At 35.5% G+C, this 25161-nt stretch overlaps 1 protein-coding gene across 1 annotated transcript in view; it reads right to left on the reverse strand.

The window, feature by feature from the left end:
* The window catches only part of LOC134846035 (nuclear envelope integral membrane protein 1-like), a 240495-nt gene extending 215780 nt beyond the window's left edge, over positions 1-24715 (reverse strand). Inside the window, exon 1 of the mRNA XM_063863209.1 lies at positions 24702-24715. The gene's annotated coding sequence lies outside the window, so the exon portion shown is untranslated. The remainder of the gene's footprint in view (positions 1-24701) is intronic.
* Positions 24716-25161: the final 446 nt, after the last annotated feature.

Genomic DNA, 25161 nt, shown 5'->3' on the forward strand with positions numbered 1-25161 from the left:
ATGAAAAGATTGACAAAAGGACCTATCAAGAACTAAATGGACTTAGATAACTGATTTAGCACTATGACATACCCTCTTGTAAAAAGTAAATAAACTGCACTGGCATTGATTTGCTAAATTTAAGTTACAAGATGAAAAATTTTTAAACACAAAGGTTAGTCCGGTCCCGCCGATCCTAGCGCTAAGGTAGGGGCACTGACTGTTTAACATACTATGTTTTCCGATAACTATAGCTGCGTTTTCAGTTCATCTTCTAAAAATTTTATACGTCAATCCGCTCCGTTTACTCATTTACTTTGTCCTGAATTCAGCCTCGATGTATATGGTCAATCATGACCCTGCCCATTTTCGTCACCGCAGTTCTCTTCCTGTTGTTTTTTCTTGACCCCGTATCACTTTCCGAATCTTGGCTCGAATATGAGACTAGCCGTTGTTCGCTCGCTTTTTCTTTTCGCACGCCGTCGGTACTATTTCCGGATCTGCATCCGGTACGTCGTCTTCTTCGCCGACTATTGCTCCCGTCCCCGTCGTTTTTCTAGGTTTTCTGCTCTCCTTCCTCGTCGCCGACGTACTTGCCTCCTCTTCCTGTTCCACTGCCGTTTGCTCTGTAGTCGCTCGCTTCGTCCTCAGCTTGATTCTGCCTGTATGTCACGTAACGATGCCAATGGCAGTTTACCGCCGATTCCCCTTGTAGCCAACGGTTGGCTATAGCTGTCAGACTCTGACTCCTGTGGTGCTTGCTCACCTACGTTCTTGCTCCGCTTCGTTTCCCTCCGATGCACAATTTTGCCCGCTTTTTCGATTCCGCAATCGCCATTTTCTTGCGTATTTCCGCCGGCGTTGGTGGCTTTGGGAGCCTTGAAGTTCGTTTTTTCGGATTAGTGCAGTGGCCTTCCGTATTGCGACCCCGGATTTCCTAACCAACGTACCATGGTTCATTTGAAGTGTATGCGTACTTCCCGCAAAAATTTTGGTATTCAACTTTCTGTACCTGCTTAAATGCCGGTCTCCAGTGCGCTGGAATACTATGCGGGATGGTCCCGCTTCGTCGCACGGTCCTTCAAAAGATGTAGCCGTCTGCTAATCTGCCTGAGTTAGTGCCTGCGGTGTTGTTAAGATCAGTGCATGATTTTGTCTTGCGTCCCCCTATACTCGTTGTCTGATCTCATGCCCCAGTTAGTGTCCGCCGGCTTGGGCATTTGCTGGGCTTTGGCATCTTGTTTGTCAAAACACGCAGATTTAGATTTTAGAACATCCAACCAATTCAAGTTTCTGAGAGAGGGCTTTTTAGTTAGGTTTCGAAGTACGGTGTTCGCTTCCCTGCCGTGATGTGCCTCGAATGGCGTTATTTTCAGTGTCGCCTTTGTTGAAAATCTCAATGCGCGTAGTGTTCTCTCCACCATTTTCTCCAATGGTTCCGGTTGTTTCTCCCGAGCGCATGTTAAAATGGAGTTTTTCAAACTCCCGATTGCTCTTTCTACGAAACCGGTGACCCGGAGATCGTTTAGAGGCGACTGCACAATTTCAACGCCTTCAGCATTACAAAAAGCTTTGACATTTTTCGACGTGAAATTCTTCCCTTGCTCGACATGGATCCTTCTTGGCATCCCATGATTATTTTTACATTGTTTGAGAAATTTTAGTATTTTGTTCGAACGATTTGTGTTGCATACCATTGCAGATGGCCATCTTGAAAATCTATCAACCGCTACTATCAAATTTTTTTTGATTCCAGCAGGTAATTTATGGGCCCCCAAAATCCAGCTGAACGGCCTCATTCGGCTCTTTAGGTTCAGGTATTTTAGCTAGGTTTCCTTCAGAACACATAGGTTTTAAATTCTTACCCGCGAGAATGCACTCCTGGCAAATTTCCGCCATGTTAGCGACGTTTCTATGGATGTGAGGATACCAAATATCCGTCGCCGCCGCAAACATATTACTTTTTCCATGGTGGTAGTAGAGTAATTGATCAATTATGGCTTTATGTAACGAATTTGGAATAACTAATTTATCGTCCATCCATAGGCAATTTTCTTTAATGTGAAAGTTATTTACAAACTGAGCGTAATATCGGTTCAAAGCATAGATTTTTGATACAGTTTTCGGGTCCTTTGATTTAATTAGTTGATAAATAGCTTGAAGTTGAGGGTCTGTGGAATATTGCGATTCAATGAAACGAAGGTCAAATAACTCATGTATGCAGTAGATTTGGAAACAACTTTACAATTTTGAGGAATTACAGACATAATAGTAGTAGCTGGGTTAACCGTTGGAAATATTTCACGCGGAAATTTCGATGGAATTGATAGGATAGTGTTCGATTTAGTATTGTTTGTCTCTGTTGTGCTGGCATTCAGATTTCCTTCTCCTCTGTTAATTCTTCCACTTCATCCTCACTGCTTGTTATACTTGGGTGTCGTTCTAGGAGTTTTTGAACTTTCCGCATTGATTTGTCCATAATTGAATGATTAGATTTGTTCTATAAATAGAATTTGACTGTGTGTTCTTGTAAGTAGTAATAGCTCCAAGTAATCTATTTTTAGACTCGAGTGACCGTCGGCATGGCTTGTCACATGACCGGTGGCGTATGCAAATCTCTGCATTCTTACTGGCTGTCTTGTTGTAGCATGATTTTTTGCCCTCTACCGTCGGCTTTCTTTTTCAAAATTTGCATATTTTATTGCCATTGGCTAATTTCCGGTTTGGGGTTTTAATATGATTGCATTTACACTTGTCGGGCTTTTTGCAAAATTGATTTTGCATCCGCGGGCGCTTTATACTGTCGTATGCTGATACGGATTTTGCTTCGCTGTTCGGGTGTCTTGATAGATAATCCGCTAGCCCAATTTTGCCCCTGGCATATGTTCTACTTCGAAGTCGAACGGAATTAGTCTATCAGGCCATCTTATTAACCGACTGAATATCGTCTTATTCTTCTTGTTATTTCCGTTTAAGAGCAATACTAGCGCTTCATGATCCATTACTGCTTGTAATTTTCGCCTCAACACGTAGTTCCGAAAATATTCCGCTCCCCACACAACCGCGAGCATTTCTAAATCTTCAGTTGAATATTTGCTTTTCGGCATTTTTCAAATACCGCGATGCGAACGAAATTGGTCTCCAGCCTTTGGTACTTAGTTGCTCAAGTACTGCCCTCAAACCGTTGTGGCTCGCGTAGCACGCTACCCGAATACTCTTATGTACATCAAAATGTCTAAGTTCTACGATGTTCGCTACCTGCCGTTTTAAATCTTCTTGACATTCCGCTGTCCACGTATATTCATTTTTTCTGCTTAATAATGGTCTCAGTGGTGCTGATGATTTGGCCAATGCTGGTAAGTATTTGTGTAGACTATGTATAGGCCCCATAAATGATTTTGGTTGAGTTAGCGTGCGGAGCGGTTTTAGTACTTCGATTGGCTCGGTTTTTTGAACAAGCGGCGTTACTCCTGTCGACGTTATCTTATGTCCGTCCTAACATTTCACATTCTTTTCGGGCAAAATTACACTTTGTTAACTTTAATGATATGATTTTCTTGTCTAGCTTCCTTAGAATTTTCTCCACCGTTGAAATATGTTCGATTTCCAATCTTTTTGTGGCGACGAAGATATTGTCGATAAAAGCATGTGCCTGAGGATATTCCGAAAGGATGGAAACCATTTTACGTTGGAATTCCGCCGGCATTGTAGTTAAGCCATAAAATCCGGTTTTGAATCTATACCTTCCGGTCGATCTTCCGCCAACGAGCAAAAAATTACAATGTACACATGTTGACTTAACGGTAATAGTCCATATGCGTAGGTTAGATCCGTGGTGGAAAAATAAATATCGCCCGATTTCTTTTCACTTATTGTTTGGCCGACGGCGTCCATCAATTCCTATTTGGTATTTGGAACTTGGTACTTATTCTTATGTACTTGCTTGTTCAATTCACGTGCCTCCATTGCGAGTTCTACAGAACCGCCCTTCTTAACTGTGATTTTAAGCGGTGATACAAAAAACTTGTCCGAACAGTCTTCCAGTCTTTCTATGTGCCCTTGATCAATCTCCCCGTCGACCTTCTCTTGCAATGTTATTGGCACCCTTCGTCCCTTTTGTTGAATCCGAATCAAATTATTTTAAAAAATTGGCCTGCGCTTTGTAGTTACGTTTTTTTCCCACCCGTTTAAATAGATTAGAAAATAGCTTACTGAAATATTCCTGCCTCTTTTCCAATTGAGCTTCATTATCCTCCGCGACTGTCTCCTAGATCGACATCAGCTCCCGCCCCGGCTTCCTCTGAATTAGTTGCAATCTAACTGGGGCATCAAGTCGCGACCAATGATGGATGGGAGAGCCCCTCCAATTAACTTGATCACCGCTGCTGTACTCCAGCCTATAGATGCCAGCTCCACTTTCATCGTCCCTAGTAAGTTGATTGGATTGTTTCCGTTATCGCGAAATTCTTGGTCCTTCGGCTCAACTTCCTGTAATTTGATACCTGCGGCGCCTAAAGTTTTCCGGAGCTAACATATTGTAAATGTTGAGATTGGTGACCCACTGTCAATCCACACACTAGTTTTTTGCCCGTTGATCGTTATGGGAAGTTTCGCCTCCGCTACTCGTAACTCCGTTTGTTCTTTGTTCGTACAGCCATCACCATATGATCCCCCACGAACTATCAGAATCCCATGACCAGTTTCGCTTTTCTGTAGCCGTATTTATCCATCCACTTAGGACAGCATGAAATTGTTCCAGTGACTCTCCGATTCGTTGCTTCCTTGACAAAAGCTGAAACACCTCGTAAGTTTCATTTCGTTCTTTCTTGATTTATCCCTCCATCGCATCGAGTACCCTCGGGTAACGTGATTCTCCCAAATCCAAATGTGGTCTTTGTTTGTGAAACTCCTCCTGTCCCTTCTCCCCCAGACAAAGGTTTGCTCCGATGCTAACCTGCTTTTTCCATCTACTTCCTCCGGCTGCGCCGCGATCTGTGTAGCGTCCAGCGTATCCGCGAAATAATAATTTTTAGGATTTGTTGAGTGCTTTGCAACCATTCCCCACTGGAAGCGATTTAACCAAATTTCCCATAACAGGGGGGTTCTGCACTTTTCGCCGGACAAATTGATACTATTCCAAGTGGGTTTTCCCCCACTTGGGCCTGTTGACTGCGCCATGTGGAAAACGCTAATTCGATACTTGAATTAAGATGTAAAGAAAGAGACAACTGTTTATAATATAGATCAAACGATACAATATTTCAGTTGAAATCCGAAGGTGTCAAACAGTCCGAAGGTGTCAAACAATCCGAAGGTGTCAAACAATCCGAAGGCCAACCACCAGCCACAGATGTCTATCAATAAGATGAAATGAAATGGTTGACAAAAGGAACTATCAAGAACTAAATGGACTTAGTTAACTGATTTAGCACTATGACAAGGCAAACCAATTATTCGGTCAACTGGCAGCAAGCAAAAACGCTGAAAAGTTTCACTTTTTCTTGGATTTGTTACGAAAGAGAATTTCACGCGCATTGTCGTTTCGTTTTGAGCACTAATAACTCGTCAACTTGTTTTCAAACTTGTTCGCTTTTCAAACTTGTAGAATACGAAAGCAAAATACTCCAGATGAAAAAAAAGCTACAGGGGCGAAAAACATTTTTGAAGCAACAAAGTGAAAAAAGTAGTACACCTTTCACTGATCTAGTGATCTAAAATCCGTCCTCGCAACATGACTTCTCAATCTGAATGATCGATCACGGACAAGCCCTGGAAATTTAGGTTCCACCATCAGCACCACCGATTCTTATCTGTCAGGTGACACCCCCTCTCCCCCCCCCCCCTCAAAAAAAAGCAACAACAAAACGTATGATCATCTCACGGATTTATCAACTTTTCAGCCAAAAATAAAACCCGAAGAAAGTTTTACCGCAGAAACTAACTTCAAATAAATCAAAAACCGAGTCACTTGGCAGCAAAAAACAAATTCACTGCTTTGCTATCTACCTTTTACGATCCAAAACCAGAACAGAAAGCAATTTCATAAACTTTCCTCGACAACCAAAGCAACGACACGTTTGCGCTCTAGCCAATATCTGGGCTTATTCAGTATGATTAGTTGTTAAAAAGCCAAAAGTTCTCATCGATGAACTTCGCGAATTTAAACAGATCAAAGCACGAGCCAGACACCGAAGAAATATATATTTTTTCTCAAATTGAACAGCACCTGCAGAAATTAGGACGATCTTATGTATATCAAATCTCTGCATTTCGACAAACAAATTCCAAGTCTCATTGGAGCGATAACATTAACTTTATCATATGTGAAGTTGCAAAAAGACAAAAGACGCTAGCTTTGTTAAATTATTACAGCTCTTGTTCAAAAAAACTTTATTGGGCCAACAGCCAACATCCCCTTTCAGTTTAAAATACGTCACAGAGTTGTTTTGACAGGACAATAGGTCAGTGGAATGAAGATACAAAAGAGGATTTCAGTTGAAACGAAACACTTACTTCAATAACTACTTTGCTGCCACTTAAAACTTCAGAAAGATGAAAATTCTTCCGAAAAACCGTCTCAACAAACCCGACAAACTTGCATTGTACTTGCATCGATGGATATAGTTTCATTATTTTGACCCAGAACTATATCTTCACAAAAATGCTAGCAAAAAAGCCTGTAAAGTTCTCTTAAATAAAATGCGAAATTAAAGTTCTAAGAACCAAACCGGAACAGCTAAAATATCTACTTGACGTTCTTTGCTGTTTCCATCCAATCAAACCAGAAACGTTCAGCCAAAACACACATTGAAAGCGAGCCCGCTTTCGATCAATACGTATTCCGAACAGTCATCTGGGAACCACTCAGCCAGGTTTTTACAAATATCGTCATTTCTTTTTGGGTACTAAGAAATCGCAAACTTGTGCGACATTTGCTCTTCAACTCGGTGGCGACGACTCCAAAACGAAATGCCTTTTTTTTAAGAACTCGTGGAATGCAATTTGTCCATGAAGAATTAGTAGGTTTCAACCGACAATATGAAGGAAGCAGCACGTTTTTTTTTTTCACTGAATTACAAAACCTACTAGCAACAAAAATTTTCGATCAGACTAAGCGGTCAGGACAAGCCAGTTTCTCCGAGGCCCCTCACGCAGCTCTTGCATTTTGTAGGAAAGTATTTTACTAAGCGCTCATTGCTGGTTGAATGCTTAGTAGTTTTATCCTAAGTTATAAGTCTCACCTTAAATCGTCAAATTGTCTTGACAAAAAGTAGAGTAGAAACAATAGTTAGAAAAGGTATGAATTAATTAGTTGGTTAAATACAGAGCACTGGGTAATTAGATTATATAAGCGAATCGAACAGCTTAAAGAAATATACCTATGAGGGTAGGTTGAGTTAATCTTATTTTGTTCATCAATATTTTATCTTCTTACTAAGGTCGATGACTGAGTAGTATTTCTTGGGTTGCCTTGATGTTGTCCACTTGGCACTTCTGGTTTGGTTGTCAGTTTCGTCTTGCCGTAGTCCTTTGGGTACTTGTAGTCCAGACTTCCTCAGATGGGGTTATCTCGAGTATCTCGTTTTATAATTTTATCGAACTTGAAATGAGAATTTATTCTCTGTTTTATTTGTGAAAAAAGACTAGTTTAATTTTACTGTAAATGCCGAAAAAAAAAATTATTTATTTTTTGAAAAGGTCTAACTGAAGATATCTAACTTGCTGCTAACTGAGCAAAATGAAACACTGAAGATTTCAGGCCAGTCCTTTTGCTCGTAAGCATAAACCGGCGGCTGATTCAATATTTAATTATTCAGGTTTCACCTGCTCCTTTGTTCTGCCTTTCTAATAAGGGAATTTTGAACTAGTTTTTTACTTGATTTTTTCAAATCAAATATCTTTAACTTATTAGTCCCCTTTGATAAAAACCGCAGCCTTCAGTTTGAGTTATTAAAAATTCATATTACTCTCTCTGATGCATCATATTGCAGGTGCACCTCTGCTTAATCAAAGCAAGGAGAATTTCAGTGCAGCCGGCAAGACTGCTAAATATTTATCCAGTTTGTTTCAAGTTAAGTTAAAAGGGACGTATTAATAATCGCCGCTCTTTTAAAATATTGAGCATGAAAAAATGAGAAAAATTGAACAAGTATTTAAAAAGGAGTGGATTTTCAAAACAAGATTTTATAGTCCTAATAAGAGTAAATCAGTCAATATCTGATTTAGTGAAAAGAGGCTTTAATTTAAATGGCACGCTCCAATTTAGAATAAACAATTAAGACAATGGTCTTTTGTCTGTGTAGTATTTCTCAGAAAAATTTAAACACTTTAATGTTTAAATACTATAGTTATAAAATTTAAAAAGAACATCGAATGAAAAAGTTATAAAGATAAGTTAGGTTTTATCTAGAGCTTCCTTCCGGCTTCTAGCTCCACGTTGTATGATCTGAGGATCGCTATCTTCCTCTGTGAAGCCTCGAGTTTTTGTTGCAACTTCACGATTTTCTTCTTTTTGATTTGTTCTTGATTCGTAGTCTGCTCATTCCGTCCGTAAGTTGTTGAATGTCGTCCTGTTCTTCCTGTCTGTATTTTACATGGTTCGAAAAAGCAGTTATTCCCTCGAACGGGATGGTGACTTGCGTGCCTGTTGCCTTGAGGATGTAGCCGTGTTCCTCCCTCTTCTTTAATTTCCAGAAGTTGTTTTCGTTCTTTATAACCACTTCTGGCTGGGTTATGAAATCGATAGGAATCATCGCCTTTTCCATTGTCGTTGAGTTGACGACTTCAATGAACGATGGTACTTTCCATCTGTTATAATTTTCCTTTATTGAGTACTTTAAACTCGTTATATATTTTGGATTTTCCGTATCCAATTTGGTTTCTCTGCACTTCTGCAGCTCCAATCTTTGGGTTAAACTGGGAAAATTGCGAGGGTTCTTGTTTAACCCGTCGTCCATTGACAAAGATTGAACTGCTAGAGGTTTCCGTTGTTTCTTCCTGAGAGGCAGCTTTCTTTTGAACTCCTCTGGTGCTGGGTCTGCATTTCTGCAGTTCCAGTTTAAAATTGGGTCATATTCCATTTTGCTAAACATCAATATAAAATGACCAAAATCCAAAATCCCGAATTACATTCGGATATTCAGGCTAATTATCAACTGTTTTGAACAATGAAGGACAAAGTGTAAAATTGTATATATATATAAAAGGTGGAACATATAATCTTGTGGTTTCACACAAACCCACCACGGAAAACAAATGAAGAAAAACTATCATGGAGTTTATTAACAACAGGAATAAAGCACTTTACAACACTGAGTTAAGCTCAGATATGAAACTTAAAGCAAAAATGCAAATGTAGTTAAAGCAAAAAAATGGAAATTTGGGCATTAATTAACCCCTAATATTAAAGGTATGTCCACCTGGGGTCATCCACAGGCTTACCATGGGGTCCCCTTTTATAGATGAAAGGGACTAGAAAAAACCGGGGGGGGGGGTAAATAGTATATAATATAGCATGTTTAAAGGGTATTTTTGTTTTTGCTGTTGTTTATAAAGATATATAAATTGTGAGCAAATTACTGAAGGATTGAGGCCTTACCAAATGTAGAAGTGTAGAGGAATTGTATAATGACATCAGATAGTGTGGAGAATTAATTCCAGGGGTCGGAAAAATCACAAGGGATGTGGCATAAGGGACAAAGTTTTGCAGTATTAGGGAGGCATCTTGTACAAATAGTGATACCTTGATGGCAATCACTAAGATGTTGATAGCTTGCCATACTTTGGGTCTGGGTACTTCCCCAAGTTGCGCTTTTAACCATACTATCGCATGAACAACAAGGGGAGTAATATGAAAGTGATTTGGTATAATTTGGGACTTGGCAAATGGGGCATAAAATCTGTCCATATTTAGAAAAATGGGCTATAATTTGGTCATGACAGTCTATACAGATAAAGTGTGGTGGATGATGTGGCTCGTTATTATGTTGTTTCTTGAATTTGGATTTTGGTAAGTAGCAAATTGGGCATTCAAGAGTGGGTTGTTCAATGGTTTTTCGGAAGTACTGTAAAATGGGTTGAGAAAAATAAAGAAAACTTTGGAAATAAAAATAACAAGCTTGAAAAATTTTACATATAAAAGCTGGTAAATTTATCTGAATCATTTTTTTAAAGAAGGAAAGATTAAAGAATAAGTCGATTGGAGGTTTGGAAATTTATGTCGATAACATCTTCATCATTGTTGAATGCATTTCAGATAATATTAAAAAATCTACTGCTGCTTTTGACAGTAAATTTTTCTTCATCATGGAAGCAAGGACTATAACGTGTGCAAAAAATATCCAACTGCTGTTGATCGGGATGAATATAAATACGGTTTGTGCGCGCTTGGTAACCGTCAACTTGGACGAGAAGATTATAATCAAGGACGAAATCAATGTCCATTACCAAGCAGAACATTTTGCGACTTCCTAAACAAACAGCATACTTGTTTATTCATTTCTTATTGCCTTTACAGGTCAGACATTTGTTAATTTGTTCGAAATTTAGTACGTGAACATCCTGGCGGCATGTTGGGAATAAGAATTTGTCAAAAATTAAGTTAGTTTTGGATTTGAGAGTCATGTAGAATTCATTACAAATAAAATGAAAGGGTTGTGGATACTTTCTTTTGTGAAGTTTTCTTAATTGAAGAGTTGTTTTCAATTCTAGACAAACAGGGCATTCGTTTGCCATTGTATAAAAAGAAGTTATGCCCAAAACTCATCAAAGGCAATTTTGGAAAAACAGATACGGCAGATGTTTTTACATTTCTCAATGCAGTTATTGCATACAGTAATATAAGGGTGCTTAACTATCATATGTTCACCCTTTCGTTTGTTTCTGGATAACACTAATTGGTTGCAGATATTACAGACATCGTATTCTGTCATATTAATTACATAAATAATCTGCCTGCAAATGGGGCAAGGAATTTTTGCGAATTGTGTACTAGCTCTTAGCTTGAGTTTATTATAACAATTAACGCAAATTAAATGTGGTGGCAGTGGAGGTAAATTTTTGTGTAATTTTTTCATTTGATCGCAAATTTCCAAACATATAGGACATTCAGTTGTCATTCTCACTGCTCATTCAATCTGGTCTAGATCGCAGGGAATGGGAAATGTTAGGCTATTTGCAAGACATAGTATTAAATGCCAGTATTTATTGCTTGGTTTAATAATGGTGCTGTTTAGTTCGCCTTTATAAAGCGTTTCGAAATGAATTATAAAAATGGGGATTATTTTGAAATTTTCTGCTAGAATGAAGGAGCGTTGGAACCCTTTAATTTGGACAAAGGTTCCTTCGTAAAAAATTATCATTCTAGTCTAAGGTACAATGTTCACATTCAATATTGGTAGGACAAGACTCTGGGTGATCAGATACAAAAAGAAAGAATGGCCAATGTCGGGAAGTGGGGTAAATACTAAGTTCCTCAAAAGTACCTGCTTCGATGTATCGAACATTAACTATCATGTAAACTTGTAAATGTGGTTGTAATTCAAATGTTTTCTTTATATGAATAACTGAAACTGGTTGGTCGTTGATATTAAACATCATTTTTTCTAATTAGAGAAAATAGGTGGATTTAGAAAAAATTCTGCATTTGTGTCAAAAGCAAGAAAATGACTTAGTTCAAGGAAATTAGGGTGATTTCCTGGAACTGTTATTGTAGTTGCTATACTGGAGTTAACCTTACTCACATGTAAAAGATAAAAGTTTTCAGAGTGTTTTTCTACTCCAATGAGTAAGTAACGTAGGTTTGGTAACCGGATAAACAGATTACGAGAGGTTAGTGAGATCATTTGAATGGAAATCGCTTATGTCTTTTGGCAGATGACTTAAGCATGTATTCGAGAAAAAAGTTCCAATATGGCGAGTTGTGGAAGACTTCAATTGTTCCGTCTTCCCAAGTATTACAATAATCGAAATATAAGATAAGTTTTGGACAATATGAACCGTTACAAGCGTCGAAGTATTTTTCTATTTGGTAAAGGAGTACGTGACGATTGTTGTGTTTAAATAACATGAGTTTATGTTCAATTATTTTACTAACAAAAAATAATTTCTTCGCAAGCAGTTTCGAATATGGCTGAGTTTTTATACTTTAAGATGTGAATAATATCTTTGTATCTAGGATTGGTTTGCTTTACGATAATGTCGTAATTTTGATTATGGTGAAAGTCGTTGATAATTAAGTGTAAATTGTTATCAATTGCTACGAAGGTAAAATTGCTGTTGTGACTCGGGAATAGAATTTCTTTGGGAAATGAGGACAAGATATGATTAAGCTGAAATTTTGATTTAGTGTGTCAAGGAACATTTATTTTTCTCCAAATTTTAGATTTGGAAAGTATCCATTCAATTCGTTTGTTGTTTCTGGTTTAATACTTATACACAGAAGTGAATTCCTTCGAAATCGGTAATGACGACTGCTGAGCTATTTCTTTCCAGTAAAGAACAAATATAATCATATTTTTTGTTTGAAGAGTCAATTTCAATTTCTTGAACAGTTTCCTCAGGATAAGTTATTATCATAAGGTGAATGCAATCATTTGGTTTGGTTTTTGGTTATCTTGCTGATGCTATTTTTGCTGGTAGTTTGTTTGCATAACCTGGGAGTTGAATTAATAAACGAATGTCTCGATCCAAAATTCCTACCAATATTTAAATGTTTGTGTTCAAGTAAATTCTTTGTATCGTGGTATTTCACACACAAAAATGAACTCCTTCTGAAGTAATTTTTATGATAGCAGATTCGTCAATTTTAAGAAACGAACAAATATAATTATATTTGGGATTCGATGATTCAATGACAGCTTCATGAACCACTTTTCCTGGATAAACAATTAGCTTGAGGCGTATAAAATTATTGGTTCCCAATTGAGGTAAGTCAACAGCTGCTATTCGTGTAAACAGTTTATTTGTAAGTGTGGGAAATTGAATCAGTAAAAGAACTTGTCTGTCTAAAATATCGACTAGCATTTAGTCTATGGGGATGCACAGTTTTCATGAGGGCATTCTGAAATAGAAAATTGTTGCTTAGATTGGTGTTATAGTGTTGTTGTTGGTTGGATGAGGGATTGTTGTGCTAGAGATTGTTCCTATTACATTGGTCCGTACTAAATGTTAATTTTGGTTATTTAGGTCTGGGTATAAACCAGGTTCGTTTCGCGAATCTGGTGACATTAAGGGTACTGCAGGCTCATTTCGCTCTACCATAGGTATTGAAGCAGTGCTTTCTTGGTAAATATTTTGATTATGATTTTGTTGTCGTATTTGTTTTTGTCTTGAGTTTCGCGAATCTGATGATTCAAGATTGGAGTTTTCGTTTGAGAAAATGGAAGTAAAGACTGATAGAACAAAAAGGTTTTACGTTGCACCTAATATTATCTTCCAGAAGCTCATAGTACGATTTGTTAACTTATTAATTTCCAAAGCTTTAATAATTGTTACTATTATTTCTAGCAGGAATTTGAGAAAAAAAAAACAGTCAAAATAAATTCCAATTTTTCTAAGAAAAAAGCAACAAAACCGAATGTTCCGATGAAACTATTCATAAAAAATCCTGGTGAGAGCAGAGAATCTAGATAAATTTTCTGGTTTAAACCCATTGCGGCGGTTAAAGCGTCGGAATTTGCATAATCCATGTGTCCATTTTGGAGAACAGTTCTTGTAATTTTTTTGAGAATAGATGTTGATGCTGTGTTATGAATAATGTTATCCCAAAAAGCTTTTAATTGTTTTGGGGTATACATGCCTGCGCGTCGCGAATCGTATACGGGAAATTCCGTAATATGGCCTATATCCTGTGGAGCGAACATCAACGGAGTCTTGAAAGGTATTGGAGCCGGCATTAATTGGTACCAAGATAATTTATCATCTAAATCAAGTTGAAAGGCATTTTTGTAGCCACCAACGCAGTGTATTTCGTTGGCAAAAGGAAAAGTTTGGCGGGTAATAGGGTCGACAAACATTGTTCGCCCATTGTAAAAGATCGGTATTCGATCAAAGCATTTTTCGAGAACTTTAAGAGGTGAAACTTTTTTAGGGCAGTGATACAGCCAGCCAACTGCTCCATCGGTGTCCAAAAACATAGAACGATTGCCGGTTAACATATATCCTGCAAGCCTGGTATTTTACAAAGCTAACATCATTATTGTTATAATTTGTGTTCTTTCGAGTTCACATTGATTCTGTAATAATGTCATTTCAGAATGTCTGAGTTGTTTAGCATTAAAATACATTATGTAATCTAACTTTGCACCCAGATGAAGTTCGTAATCAATTTCATCGAAACATACATGGCGCCAAAGAGGATCCCGATTTTTATTTTTACTTTCATCATGGAGGAATGAAAAATTACCTGATCCCAGAGGATAGTTCAAAGGTTTCACTCTTATTTGATCGTTCTCATTTATTTGCATTTGATAGTAATTTCTATCATCGTGTCGTATGTTGCTGGATTTACCAGTGTTCATATCAAACCCGCCTGAATAAGAAATAAACAAGGACTCAAAATTTGTTTTATATAATGCTCCTGGCCTGCTGCAGACTTCTTGCTGCTTGTTGTAAATGCGAATTTTGAGGTCTAAGCCATTGGGTGCCGATCCCTCACTCAGTATATGATATTGAGGGTGGTCCAACTTATTAGCGTACTTGACCATTTTCGCTTTTTGAGAAAACAATTTTGTGACCACGCAATTCTCGGGCATGTCCCAAGTGTAAGCATAAGGGTCTAATGATGTTGATTCGCATCCGCCTTCGAGTACTGTGCGTGGTAATGGGATAGCGTAAGGATTTTGTACTTGTTTTGTTTCTAGATTTACTTTGAGTTGAACTTTTTGCATGTGCGTTTCGTAGCTATAGTGTTTGATTTGTCCCCTATTCTTGCATGCTGTCGAACTATCGCCTTCTAATGATGTTCCTTCATTTCTGTGTTGTAAAATACTTTCATTCATTTTTATAATGAGTTCATGGGTGTATCCATCTTCATTCACTAAAATTTTGTTGTTCTTTGCTGCTTTTTCGCAATCTTCTGGTGGTATAATAATTTCATAGGTTATCATGTTCATATTGTGAACGATGGAAAAATGTGCCCACATTCCGCAATTATAACGAATGGGAAATGTTTTGTTTTTACACATAACTGCGTTCACGTATGTTCTATAAGACCGTTGATATACGCTAATTGTGCTATCGGTAGCGTAAAGGTTTTCTGGGCTAACTTTACATGGGACCACTTGATTTAAAGCATACATTTTATTATCCTGCATGCTTGAACAGTCATAGTGAGTAACTTTGAGAGAATTCGATACGTTTTCTAAACCATCATTCTGTAGAATGACAAGAGGTATAAATGTTGAAAGAAGAGTAGTAAATTTCATCATTATCGCGAAGTTGCTAAAAATTAGCAATAGTAAATTTTTTTGGTTGGTTTTTATTGGAAGAAACCATTGTTTTTTTTTTTAAATTGACTAGTTTGATTGACCATTACGTGTGGGGTCATAGTTTGAATAATCTTTTGTATCCAAATTGATGACCCGGAGATTACAAAATGAGTTTTTAGCTAGTGAAGTTTATTAGAAATTTTTTAGTTGAATCCTGCTTGGTAGAAGCTGGGTTGTCGCCGATGTCTCTGAATTCTTTCATTTGTCGAGCCCGTTTGAACAGATGTCTGTCCGTTTTAGAGATTGTGACTTGATGTAGTTGGTATATATGACAATTCATCGAAATTATTACCATTCCTATCGTTTGGATAAAGAGGTGTTGAGGTTAGCCTTCTCTGAGCTAATCCTGGTGTATGTGGCATTTGTATAGTTTCTGAGTTGTGCTCTTGAAATCCTGAGTCAATATTCGTTAGGGTTTTTTCTTGCTCAGTTTCATGTAGTTCTATATTATTTTCTCGTCTATGGTGTGTTTCGACAGGTAAATATTCTGATGAACCCATTGGGTTTTGAAATGATTTGTTGGTGAGTGGTGTATTGACAATTTTATTCCTTGATTTCATTAGATTTTCATAGAATGGTTTGTAGAATTGGTCTTTTAAAACATAGTCATTCACCAGTTCTTTTGCTTTTTCTTCAATGGGAAAGTATTCAATTAGATGGTTTCTATGAGCTGTCCTTTTTATAGTTTGATCTGAATCTAATTGTATTTCACAATTTACATTCGTTACTTTATTTGTTACCGTATATGGGCCTGATCGTAGTTCTTGTAATTTTTTTTGATTTGCCATTTTCTATGGAATGGTTTTCCATCAGTACTTTTTGACCTATTTCTAAGGGTTTTCCTAATTTATATTTATTTCGATATTTGTGGATTTTGGCGTTGTTTTCAAGACTTTTCTTGTAAGCTGTATTATAGATGTATTTAAATTGGTTCTCTCGGATAAGTAGTGAAGTGTTAATTTTTAGTTTTAATAATGGTTGTATAGCTTTATTTGATGATGTTTGTAAAGAATAACTGTGTAATGGGAGATTAGCACAGAATTCAGAGCTGCACGTTAATTCTGAATTTCGGAGTAATCCTAGTTTTAAAGAGATTGGTATTTGAGGTTTTTGTCCGAAAACAATTTCGTATGCTGTTAATCCAGTACTTGCGTTGATAGTGGTGTTATGAGCGAAAGCGAATTTCGCAGCTAGATCACTCCAATTTCCCTTTGCTTGATCAAAGAAAATTCTAAAATGTGTTCCTAGATGTTTGTTTTGTATTTCCACATTACCATTTGTCCACGGTGAATATGCGGTTCTGGGAGCATGTGTTATTCCTAGTTCATGAAGCTAACTAGTAAAATCTTCGTTCATGAAAGCTGTTCCTTTATCATAAACTAGTTTTTGTGGAATACCAAATGTGAGAATAAATTTTTCTAAAGTTTTTTTTGTTTCAAATGCGGTAGTGTTAGCTACTGGATATACTTGGAGGAATCGAGAAAATGAATCTACCACAACTAAACAGTGTTTCTTTCCGTTTGATGTAGGATTAATTGGTTCCTTATGATCTATGTGTACAGTATGAAACGGGAAAGGTACTGTATCCGTCCATTGTTCTATGGGTGCTTGGTTAAGATCGTGACGTTTGTGTTCATTTTTTTGACAGTCAAGACATCCTGCTATTAACTGGGTTATCCATTTATACATGCCTGGCCAAAAGCAAAATCGTTTTATATTCGCAATGGTTTTGTCTTTTCCTACATGACCTGCTAATTGATCTGTATGGGCCAATTCAAATGTTTTTATAAAAATTGACATAAGTACACAAATTTTAATTTCTTTCACTTCGAGATTATCTGATGTTTGTTTGATGCAAAGAATATTTCCTAATAATAATACTGTTTCAAATTTGTTTAGATATGAAGATAAAGCTTTCGGTTGTCTATAATGTATATTTTTTGAGTCTTTGTTTTTGTTTCTTACTAATTCTTTTACGATTTTTATGACTGCATCGGTGTCTTGTTCTCTGGCAATGAGTTCCGTGTTTAAATCTATATTTTTTCCTAGGTTGTTGAAACTAGTGAAAATCTGAGTAAGGTTATCCTTGTTTGTAAGTGTTTCGTTAGGCAGTTTGGTTGCAATTTTTTTGTTTTCTAGTTTATTGGTTAATTGTTCACATAGTGCAATTTCATCGTTTAGCAAACATTCTTGAAGGATTTCATCTTGTTCATCAATCGTTTCAAAGTCTAGGTGTAAGAGGTCGGACTGGTCTTCAATATCGTAATTTGACATACAATCCCCAAATTGGGTTGGGTTAGTGTTTAATTCGAAGGACAATTCAGAGTAGTTATGATCTGATTCTTCATCATTTGCATTATTATTTGGTATTTTGTTTTCAATCATTCTAACTTGGTTGATAGCTGAACCTTGTATAAAGCAAGAACTTATATCAGTTAGTGAGCAAATTTGGTCTTTTTTTGTTTCCTTGGGTATTTTGATTAATTTGTCGTTGTTTATTTTGAATCTAGTTACACCGTTCTTATTTTGCTTAATGACAGGAAAAAATTCGTCGCTGGGTCCTTTTTGGGTATCATGTACTATGAAGTATTTTTCTTCCTAGCAATTTTCGTCGTAGAATAGAATGTCTTTGGGAATTTTCTTATGTTTTAATTGGTGTTTGTCTAAATCTTTAGTTGTTACATTTCTGCTTAAAATATCCGGGAATGCTAGGTTTTTTCCTTCGGTCCAAATAATTTTCAAATTTTGGAATTGTGATATAACCAATTGGTATCTAAAATATCTATGGGAAAGTTTACCTCTTCTTCCCCAAAGGTAAATCAAAGCTTTGTGATCAGTGTAGAGATATATTGGATGTGGTGAACCTAATAAATAGTGTTCTTATGTTTGTAGAACTGCTACAACACCGCAAAGCTCTCTAGCTGTTGTTGACATTTTTTGTTCCTCTTTGTTATATACTCTTGAATTAAAGGATATTATACGTTTTCCTTCTGGGAATTCTTGTACCAATATTGAACCTATTCCTATTGATGATGAGTCTACGTGTACATGGAAAGGATATCTTGTGTCTGGTATTGCTAAAATTGTATCTGCGCTAATTCTTTCTTTTATTTCGTTAAATAGATTTTCATGATCTTGTGTCCATTTAAAAACTGTATCATTCCGTATCAAATCATAGAAAGGTTTTGAGTCTACATGTAAATTCTTTATATACATACTATAGAATCCTAAACAACCTAACACTCTCATTACATCTCTTTTGTTCTCTGGCGATTTCAATGCTTTGAGATCATCTACCTTTTTCTTGACTGGTTGTATGCCATTTTTACTTATTACATGTCCTAAAAACTGTACTCTTCTCAAAAAAAAATTTGTCTTTTCTGGTTGAGCTTTTAGTCCTGATTTTCTTAATAAGTCATGGTATGTAGCAATGATGTCGAACATTTCTTTACAGTTTGTGCTTGCATTATTGTATCGTCTATATAAGTTACTGCTTGATTTGTTTTTATTAAGGGTGCAAAATGTATTGTCATTATTCTACTGAAGAAATTTGGTAGACCACATAATCCGTAAAAACCTCGTTTAAAAGTATATTGTTTTGATCCAATTACAAAGCTTGTTAATTGTTGTGTTTCTTCTGTTAAAGGTACTTGATTGTATGCTGAGCATAAATCACTCGTGGTGAAGAAATTTCCTTTTAGCTTAGTGATGAGCGATCCTATTGGTTCTAATGGCCATGAATAACAACTTAAGTCAGTTATTGAGTTCAGGTATCTGGCATCGATAGCGAGCTTGACAATGTTCCCTTTTGGAAGTATTATAATTGGGTTTATAAATTCTGATGCCATTTCGGTATTACTTCCCATTTCTCTAATTATTCCTGATTTACATAGTTGGTCTTGTAAGTCATTCAGTTTTTCTTGGTAATGCAATGAAACTCTTGATGGTCTTTGTTTAGTCAATACAGAGTTTGGTAAAAGCTTTACATGGAATTTTTGCTTTATTAGTCCTACGTCGTATTTATGTTGTGAATATACGTCTTTATTTTGTAATAGCAAATTCATTAGGTCTTGTAATTGATATTGGTCTATATCAGAGTGAGTAAAGTCAAGTTTTTTTTAGAAACTCTTGTTTTGTTTTGTCAAATTTTTTTTGGATTCCATGAATTTGTATATTTGTAAAATGTGTTTGAGAGTTTAATTCAGATTTGGGTTTCAGGTCCTTCAATTCCTTGCTGAAATCTGTTTCTAATTCGTATTTATTAGTTTAATCTAGTTCTTTTTGTTTAAAAATTTCCTTGTTTTTCCTTTTTGAATTTTTATGATTTTCACCAATTGATGCATTTTTGAAAAACAGTTGATCTTTTGATTGCTCGCTTACATGAAAAATATGATCAAGATGTTCATTTTTGTTGAACAAAACTTCCATAAAAGCTATATTGTCTGCGACTCTGTAGATTGTTTTTGAATCAGTTTCAATGTCCTCGAAAATTTGTCCAATTGAACCTTTGGATATAATGACCTTCGATTCTTTAGGATTGTTTAACATTATAGGTAACGTTTTCTCGTCATGATTACAGTATGTGTTATAAGTGTATATTCCTTTTTGTTGTAGGTCTTTATCAAGTTTGAACGATGTTCCTTTTTTAAAAACTTTGTCAGCTGGGGATATGGAAATGACACGAGTTGATTTTGGTGCTAAAGTTATAGATTGGTCCAAAAATACATTCTGATAACTACTTATAAATGGATAGCTTTTGCTTTTTATATTGCTTATAGCGACTGATACTCCTGGGTACATTTTAAGTTCTAGTTTTGCTGTTGAAAAATCGATCGATTTAGTTGAATTAGAGAGGAAATCCATACCTAATATATTAAGTTTACATCCGTCCTTGGCCGCAACCCATGCTCGAATTTTTACAAAAAAATCACCTTTACTGTCAAAACTAGCGTTAAAGTTTGTATATCCTAAGAGTTTGAGTTTTTGTCCATTAACAGCAAATGTTTTGGATTTTGCTTTAGTAAGTGTCAACTTTTGTATTTTTGCGTATTCTAAATAGGTATCATAATTTAACAGTGACCAAATTGCTCCAGTATCTACTAAAAATTGGGTTTCAAGGCCGTTGTTTTTATTTTTGTCTCCGACGGGATGTTGATATTGATTAATATACATTTGTGACTTTTATCTTGCGGAGACTGTTCTAGTTTAAAGTAAGTTCCTCGCCTTCGTCGTCGCCTTAATAGCCATGGATTTTATTCTCACTAAATTGTACTTTAGGGTTTCTGTCTCGACTATTTTCTCTGGAGGATGGTTTTGAATCACCTAGGGATCTTGATTGATTATTGTAGGATGGGAATTTATTTTCGTGAGGTCTGTTTTGGTATTGCGTTCTATAATTGTCTTTTGAAAATGATCTTCTATTTCGATCGGGTATAGAATTGCTTCTGTTCCTATTTTGTTTATCGTTAATTGAGGTGGTGTTGTAAGTACTATAAAATGGGTTATTTTGGTCGTTAAATCTATTATTAAAATTTCTATCTCTTGATCCAAAACTTTGAGATCGAGATCTATCGAAACTATTATTGAACTGTCTAGGATACGGAGAATATAGTCTCCTAATGTTATTTCGCTGGTTATAGCCATTGTATCGATTGTTATAACTATTTTCTTCTCGAGGCCTAGATCTCCTATTATAATTGTCTGAGAATTTTTCACGATACTGGGGTGGTTTTCTGTTTTGATCTTTGTGGTCTCTATATTTAAAACAAACACTGATAGTATGACCTGACCTACGACACCATTTACAAAATCGGGTATGGTTTTGTTTTTTTCTGGGTTCATTTGGATTATAGGCTGCATTTATTTTATGATCTTTCATTAGTCCTGTTAACTCCTTAAGCTGATCCTTTATTCCTTCTATCTCCAACTTATTATCAACACTACTTGAGGCTGTTCCAGTAAACTCACTACTTACTGCAAAACTTAAGTCTTTTGTTGAAATATGATCTTTTAATTGTTGCCATGTTGCGGGTGGGTTCTCAATTAGGAATTGATGAGCCTTTTGTTTCAAGCCTGGCGGGCTTAAGCCGCGTACAAAGAACTCCATTTTCTTTGCTGTTCTTTGATCATCATTAAAAGTTGGATTAGGCCATCACGGTCTACTGCGGTGCTTAATCTATGTATGTAGCTTTTAATGAATTCATCAGGTTGTCTTTTTATGTTTTCTGCTTCTATTCGTCTCCTATACTTATCTTTATCATCAGTGAATCTATCTATGAATTGATCTCTTATATCATTCCAAGGTAAGTTTGCTGCTAATCCTTGATACCATTGAGCGGCTGGACCTCTTAAAATTGAACCAAAAAAGGCTCTTTGTCTGTTATCATATGCGTCTTGTTCGTCACCTGCGTCTCCTGGTCTAGTGCCTAGCAAAAATGCTATCTTTTTCTATACTATATCAAGAAAATCTCTTGCATCTTCATTCGGATCTTAGCCGTTAAACTTTTCGAGAGCTAAATCTGGGTATGCTACTACGTTTGCCATCTTTGTTTAATTCACTCAATGTTTTGTTAACAATATATAAACGGTTTGGATGTGTTGTGTACTGATCAATTGTACGGACTGAAATAATTGTATTTAAGTTACAATGAAATTTGCTGGGTTCAATGAATACGAATTTTTGTTAGATAGATCAATAGTGATATGGGGCTGTTTAAGCTTTTTTAAGATAGAGGTTATCTCTGGGGTATTGCTGCTGGAAAGAATGGTTAATTCGTGAAAATTTTTGTGTGGGTGTTTGGACAAAATTGTGATTTGATCTTTTTGGATTTTGGTGATATACCAAATAATTTTTGTGGATTTATTTTTTAATTTTAATTTTAAATTAAATGCTGTTGTATTTACTGGATAAAAGTTAGTCATAGCATTTTACATCATTTTAGGGACATAAATATTTATTTAGGGAATGATAAACAATATAAAAAATTTTTAAACTTTTCTAATCAATTTGGAATGAACTTGTTATGTTTTTAATTTTTGTTAAGGAAAAATTTGTGTTTTTAATAAAAAATTATTAAAATGCAAGTAGTTTTGTGGTAAGGTATATTATGATATCAAAAAGCAATCGGGAGTGAAGCAATTAATCGTTCTTGCGGTATATAAATTATATTATTTGGTATTTTTATTTGCTGAAGAATTGTGTCAATTTCTGGAGTGTATCGTCAAAAAAAGACGTATAATTGGTGTTTATTGTCGTTAGGGTGCTTTGCTAGTATACTAAAATGATCTTTTTCCGTGTTAGTGATATACCATATGATGTTAGAGACTTTATTTCCTAATTTGAATTTTAAATTTATTGTACTGACGTCAATTTTAAAATGTGTTGATATGAATTTTTACGATGTTTTCTTTTTCTTAAGCTAAGTTGTACTGTTTGATTAGTTTGTTTTAGAGTTATGAAAACCTCCTAGGAATTATTGAATATAAACAAAGGTTATTAATAATAAAATAAGAATTAAATTTTTTTTTTTTTTGGAAAAAAAATTCTAAAATTTTTCTAAGTTTTTCAAGTTTTCATTTGCTGAAACCTTAACTGAAACCTGAAACTTTCTTCAAGATAAAATTAATTGATGCTTTTGGTATGGTTAACAATTTAACTATATGCCTTTTTGGGCTATTATTAGCTCACTACTTAATTTTTTTTGTTAAAATATTTACAAAAATTTTTGACTGAAACGATAATCTGAAACCTGAAACTATGGTAGCTGAAGTTGAGTTTTTTCAATCTTAAAATTGTCTAGAAGCTTTAGTATACCTAGTTTATGCTTTATCTTGCAAAAAAATTTGAGAAAACCGAATCTTTTTATATCTTAAACTTAGTTTTTGAAATCTCAAACCTAAAACTCTTAAACTCTCTCAAACTCAATGCATGAAAATAAAAAGTTGGTTTTTGATAGCTGGTCTAGTGTAAATTAGAATTTGGAACAGGTTTGCAACTTCAAAATCAAAATTTTGTTTGCGAAAACCTAAGTTTTTGGGGCTGAAACTATGATTTCTAGAACTGAAACTATGGTTTGACCACTTGGTTTTAGAGTTTTGAGATTGAAAATTTAGGTTGGTCTCTCTAATATATTTCTATTCCAGCAATAAAATTGCCAAAAAGAAGAAAGTTTTAGCCTAAAACGACGATTTTAGTTTTCTGAAACTATAAGTTTGAGGGCTGAAACTAACGCCTAGAAGTTTTTTGAGTTCAAAAATTTGTTAGTGCATTAAGGATTCCTATTATCTTTCAATATTTCACAAAAATTTCTCTTGGGAAGCAAGATTTTTGGTTCTGAAACCAAAAACACCAATTCTGAAACGTACGTTTCAGCCTTAGGAACCAAAATTTAAAATTGGTTTGGTGGGTTTTAACACCGTTAGTTTTCTCTAGAAAGTCAAAATTCGGCGTTCGGAGCTCAATTTTGAGACCAAAAACTCAATTTTTGTGTTCTGAAACCTGAAACTAACAAAAACATACCATTTAAGACCAGGTTTTTGACTTATGGTATCCAAATTTGGGTTTGACTAGTTCAACTTTTGCTGTTTTACCCGAATCCGTTTACAGAAACTTAAAATTTTGACCGGAAACTATACTTATTTTAACTAAAACGTTTGACCCTATAACTGAAACCTAGACTAAAACCAAAAATTTTGGCTGGTAAAAATCAGTTTTTTAGTGCTTATGCTATCATATGAAACCTATTTTATCAATATAAAGTGGATGTGTCAGTGGTGTTTTAAAGTTAGTTTTTGTTGTGAAACCTGATATTTTTGTGCTGAAACTAAAACTTGGTGTTTGGTGTTATGTGGTTATTGTTTAAGATTGGTTTTAGTGCGCAATTTTATTGTTTATTAGGTGTATATTTAAACTGTGTTAAAAAACTAATAATTTATTAAAGAACACCCAAATCCGTTCCTTCCTTCGTGGTTTTTGTTATTTTCCTCTTAGTTTCAGTAATTGGTAGTTTTACTGATGGATGATTTAGGTTTAAGTTATGTTAAGGTGGATAGAATTAAAATTAGTTTAAGAGAAAATGAGGATAAGCCTCGAGAAATGATGAAGGATTAGAATAAATAGCAACAAGCCTGGATGGTTTGAGATAATGTGATGAAGAATTCAATTTATCATACAATTTAGGGTACTCTTAGATCGCACATATGACCACTTAACCCCCTCGAAAAAATAATTGAAGATATTTAATAAGTTTTTGAGCACCTTAGTTTAATACAGAATTTCGTTAATTTTAGTGATGATAACTTTAAACTGAAGTTTCAGCAAAAATTTAGTGGATTACTGGACAAAACGGGTATATCTTACTAGCGGACTTAGGCAGATAACGATTCTTTCAGAAATTTTATATATTATTATAATAATAGATAATAGTTAAGTTCATGAGCTATTGTCAGTTAGAAAGCCGTCTAACAGACCGCGAGATGGAGGGATATCGTGGGCGACTGCTAGCGCAGGGGATGCTTTCGCAAGAACCCTACTAGGAATATCTGTCAAGTAGAAGACAATGAAATTGTGTTTCTATCGAAAGATACCCATTGTCTCTGGCTTTTTGAGGTTGGAAACTAATCTGACAAATACTCACAGATCCTAATAATAATATATTTTTTTGAATTTTAAAAGCTGTTTCGAGTTTGTTGGAAA

Source organism: Symsagittifera roscoffensis, chromosome 5, assembly GCF_963678635.1.
Source record: "Symsagittifera roscoffensis chromosome 5, txSymRosc1.1, whole genome shotgun sequence".
NCBI lineage: Eukaryota > Metazoa > Xenacoelomorpha > Acoela > Convolutidae > Symsagittifera > Symsagittifera roscoffensis.